Raw genomic sequence first — 5,417 nt, forward strand, 5'->3', positions numbered from 1 at the left:
ACGAGTGCAGCTGTAGAAGTTGCACTCACCATGTTCTCCCAGTGTGCTGCAGTGCGAATAAAGACCAGCCCCTTCTCAGGTGATCCACACTGATCAGCTGAGGATTGGAGATGGGACAAGTTTCATCTCTATCCTGGTGTGTAGGGAGCTCAGTGAAGTCAGGAGGGTGATGGCTTTCCGTGCTCTAGGGAGAGCTCTGGGGGGCAGATTTACAGCCAAGTGGGTCATATGAGACTGGAGGTTCTCAATCCCTACCATAAATGATCTCCTTAAGGTAAGATGGTAATTTAAGATAGCAGACCGTCCAAGTGTCCCTATTTTCCAGGGGCAGTCCTGGATTTGCAGAAGCCATCCCAGTTTCTGATTTGATCCTGGAACATCCCACTTTTCCTTGTTGTTGTTGTTTAGTCGTTCAGTCGTGTCCGACTCTTCGTGACCCCATGGACCAGAGCACGCCAGGCACTCCTGTCTTCCACTGCCACCCGCAGTTTGGTCAGATTCATGTTTGTAGCTTCGAGAACACTGTCTAACCATCTCGTCCTCTGCCATCCCCTTCTCCTTGTGCCCTCCATCTTTCCCAACATCAGGGTCTTCTCCAGTGAGTCTTCTCTTCTCATGAGGTGGCCAAAGTATTGGAGCCTCAGCTTCACGATCTGTCCTTCCAGTGAGCACTCAGGGCTGATTTCCTTAAGAATGGATGTGTTTGATCTTCTTGCAGTCCATGGGACTCTCAAGAGTCTCCTCCAGCACCATAATTCAAAAGCGTCAATTCTTCAGCGATCAGCCTTCTTTATGGCACTTTTCCTTAGGATGTCCTTATTTTCATTGGAGAAATGTTGGAGGGGACACCTCTATTTTCATCGCCAAATTTTTGGGGTCTGGTGGGTCAGATTAGACTCACATGCCAGACCCCCCCCCCCAGTTGTGTCTCATCCCTGTGGGTTAGTCTAAAAATGGATAAGGAATAGCTAGAATTGAGAGGACAGGGTTTTATGAGTCACTGTTGTAGGCCCAGCCTATATCGAACATACAATGGAGCCCTTTGACTCACTTCCCGCTGGTGCGTGAAAGAAGGAAAAAAGGGGCGGGGGGGGGAGAACAGTGCCTGTCAAAAATGATGCATCTCTGCTGCGGTCTAGTTCTCTGTCTCTCAAACCACAGGCGCTGATATTCTCATTGATTTTCATGCTTCCCTCCCACTTGCCAACCCACAGGCTGCAGGAGGAATCCTTCATGCCGCCTTGTCCGCAGGAGAACCGCTCCCACTCAGAACGGAGACTTCCGAGGTGAAATATGGCGAGTCATTATCCTGGGTATTAGAGCCATGCACACAGCTCATCACCTCTCCTCATCCCCTTTCCCTCTGACTATCACAAATCTGAGATCTGCCTGTTCTGTCTACAAACGTTAGAACATACCAAGAGGCCTGCTGGCTCAGGCCAAGGGTCCATCAAATCCACCGTTTGGTTCCCACACTGATCAACCACATGCCTCTGGAAAGTCTGAAGACAGCAACGACGGCAATGGCCCTCTCTTGCTTTTGCTCTTAAGAATGTAAGAAGAGTCTCTGTCATGGGCCAGGAGTCAGCTTCACCTGCTGAACAGCAGCCTTGATTGTAGAAAGCCTGAAAGCTGTTTACAAGAAAGAGGAAATCATAAAATTATCACTTTAAAAAATGTCCAACCATAATCACTTCCTGGTGCAACTGGACTTCTCCGCGACCCTTCCCCTCTGCAGGGAGGTGGGACCGATTTGGATGGTCTGCCCCCGCCACTTAATGGATCCAAATGGTTTCCAGAGAGTGGTAAGGTAAAGGTAAAGGTACCCCTGCCCGTACGGGCCAGTCTTGACAGACTCTAGGGTTGTGCGCCCATCTCACTCAAGAGGCCGGGGGCCAGCGCTGTCCGGAGACACTTCCGGGTCACGTGGCCAGCGTGACATCGCTGCTCTGGCGAGCCAGAGCCGCACACGGAACGTCGTTTACCTTCCCGCTAGTAAGCGGTCCCTATTTATCTACTTGCCCCCGGGAGTGCTTTCGAACTGCTAGGTTGGCAGGCGCTAGGACCGAGCAACGGGAGCACACCCCGCCGCGGGGATTCGAACCGCCGACCTTTCGATCGGCAAGCCCTAGGCGCTGAGGCTTTTACCCACAGCGCCACCTGCGTCCTCCAGAGAGTGGTAGGGGATGCTTTATCCCATGCTGATGGCCTTTCAGCTGATTCCCTGGTGGCCCGCTGGAATGTGGAGTTAACCAGGGCTATTGACTGTTTGGCTCTGAAGCGCCCTCTCCGATTGCATGGAGCCCAGACAGCCCCGTGGTTTTCCACGGATCTGTGGGCAATGAAACAATCGTTGAGATGGCTAGAGCGCCGGTGGCGGATGACCCATTCTGAAGCTGACCGGACACAGGTTAGAGCTCAATGTCGAGCCTACCAAGTGGCGGTAGCGACGGCGAAGAAGACTTTCTTCACCACCTCCATTGCATCTGCAGAAAACAGCAGGAGACTTTTTCAGGTGGTCCGCAATTTAGCGGAACCACCTGCTACATCGGGGCCCAGTACGGACCACATGATCTCCTGCAATGATTTTGCAAAGTTTTTTGCAGATAAAGTCGCTCAGATTCGGGAAGAGGTAGACGCCACTGTGGGAACAGGGCCGGGCAGGAGAGTGCTAGAGTCCTGTCTAGTCAAATTGTGTGGGATCAATTCCAATCTGTTACCTCCGAGGATGTGGACAGGCTGCTTGGACGAATGAAACCAACCACCTGTCTCCTTGATCCTTGCCCATCCTGGCTTATAAAAGCTAGCCGGGAAGGGCTGGGCGATGGGCTTCGTGGGGTGGTGAAAGCTTCACCCCATTAGGGAGCCTTCCCAGACTCGCTGAAAGAGGCGGTTATTAAACTGCTTCTTAAAAAACCATCTTTAGATGCAGCCACGATGGCCAACTATCGCCCAGTCTCAAATCTTCCATTCTTGGGCAAGGTGATTGAGCGAGTGGTTGCTGAACAACTCCAGGCACGCCTGGAAGAAGCGGACCATTTGGATCCCTTCCAGTCGGGATTCAGGCCTCATCATGGGACTGAAACTTCCTTGGTCGCACTGGTTGATGATCTCCGGCGGGCTAGGGACAAAGGTGAGAGCTGTTTCCTAGTTCTGATGGATCTCTCAGCGGCGTTTGATACCATCGACCATAACATCCTTCTGGACCATCTTGAGGGGCTGGGAGCTGGGGGCACTGTCATACAGTGGTTCCGCTCCTTCCTCCTGGGCCGTGTTCAGAAAGTGGGGGGGGGGATGAGTGTTCAGACCCCTGGGCTCTCACTTGTGGGGTGCTTCAGGGTTCTGTCCTCTCCCCCATGCTTTTCAACATCTACATGCAGCCGCTGGGAGAGATCATCAGGGGGTTTGGGCTGGGTGTTCATCAGTATGCGGATGATACCCAGCTCTACCTCTCTTTCAAATCAGAACCAGTGAAGGCGGTGACGGTCCTGTGTGAGTGTCTGGAGGCAGTTGGAGGATGGATGGTGGCTAACAGATTGAGATTGAATCCCAACAAGACAGAAGTACTGTTTCTGGGGGACAGGAGGCGGGCAGGTGTGGAGGATTCCCTGGTCCTGAATGGGGTAACTGTGCCCCTGAAGGACCAGGTGCGCAGCCTGGGAGTCATTTTGGACTCACAGCTGTCCATGGAGGCACAGGTTAAATCTGTGTCCAGGGCAGCTGTGTACCAGCTCCATCTGGTACACAGGCTGAGACCCTATCTGCCTGCGGACTACCTCGCCAGAGTGGTGCATGCTCTGGTTATCTCCTGCTTGGACTACTGCTAATCCAGAACTAATCCAGAACGCAGCAGCCAGACTGGTGACTGGGAGCGGCCGCCGAGACCATATAACACCGGTCTTGAAAGACCTACATTGGCTCCCAGTACGTTTCCGAGCACAATTCAAAGTGTTGGTGCTGACCTTTAAAGCCCTAAACGGCCTCGGGCCAGTATACCTGAAGGAGCGTCTCCACCCCCATTGTTCTACCCGGACACTGAGGTCCAGCACCGAGGGCCTTCTGGCGGTTCCCTCACTGCGAGAAGCCAAGTTACAGGGAACCAGGCAGAGGGCCTTCTCGGTAGTGGCACCAGCACTTTGAATTGTGCTCGGAAACATATTGGGAGCCAATGTAAGTCTTTCAGGACCGGTGTTATACGGTCTCAGCAGCCACAACAGGTCACCATTAACTCCCCACCACAACCCAATTTCAATTATATAGCAGTTAGAGAAGTAGGAAAATTGAATTCCAAGAGGGCCGGCCCTACCTTAAGGCAGGGTGAGGTGGCTGCCTCAGGCGACAGATGCTGGCAGTTGAGAAGCTGTGGTGAGATATTGGGAGGACAGCAGGCTCAACAGAGTGCTTTAAAAGTATGGTGTGCTGGTGGCCCAAATTGAAACTCCCTCCCACTGAACATTAGACAGGCATTGTCTCTGTTGCCTTTTGTCCACTCACCCACATTGAGCAAAATATTCCTGTATTGCAGGGGATTGAACCAGGTGGCCTGCATGGTCCCCTCCAACTCTACAAAGACTTTCCTCTCCCTTTCCGTTAAGCTCTTTCCTAGCCTGCCTCTCTGTATTGGAATCATTTTTCTGATTCCACTTCATCACGTGTTGTTTGCCACCCTGGGCTCATTTGGAAGAGTGGGATATAAATTTAATAAATAATACTGATGTGAAGAAGGCACTGCAAATGTGATTCGAAATGCAGCTCAAGGCAGAGGCGACACACACAACTTCACTTATCATTTTAAACTGATAATGCACACAGAGGCAGAGCTAGCTGCTGTGCACCCGGGGGCGAGGCCATGGGGGCGGGGCGAGTGTCCCAGAGTGTCCCACGGGGGGGTGGAGCAAGCCACCCATGGCGGGCTGCTTCCTGGGTGGGGGGAAGGGAGCTGCGCCACTTTGCCAGCAGCCTTCCTCCCTTCCCTCTTCCTTTTGACAGCTGGAGGGAGGCTTTTCCGCCCCCCGGAAGCAGCCCGGGAGTGGGGGGCAATGGCGCACCACCCGCCCATGACCCCCAAGCTTCCCCTGAGCCATCAAAATGAAGGGAGAAGGGGGGAAGGCTGCCGGAAAGGCGACACAGCTTTGCCCCTTCCTCCGACAGCTCAGGGTAGGCTTAAGAGTCGTGGGCAGGCGGTGCGCCGAATGTCACCCCCCTCAGTGATGATACCCGGGGCCGACCACCGCCCCTGCCCCCCTTCCTCCTCTCCTGAATTCCCACACAGTCCCATTCTATCCTAAAGCAAAAGGGAAGCCAGGGCAAAGAGAAGCCAGTTCTTCCTCGCACAGTGAGTCCAGGGCTGAACCACAAACTGATCCCTGGTGATCCTGGTCTTCCTCCAGCCTCACACTTTCTTTGCTCCCCACCGC

Source organism: Podarcis tiliguerta (assembly GCF_965153285.1).
Source record: "Podarcis tiliguerta genome assembly, chromosome: 8".
NCBI lineage: Eukaryota > Metazoa > Chordata > Lepidosauria > Squamata > Lacertidae > Podarcis > Podarcis tiliguerta.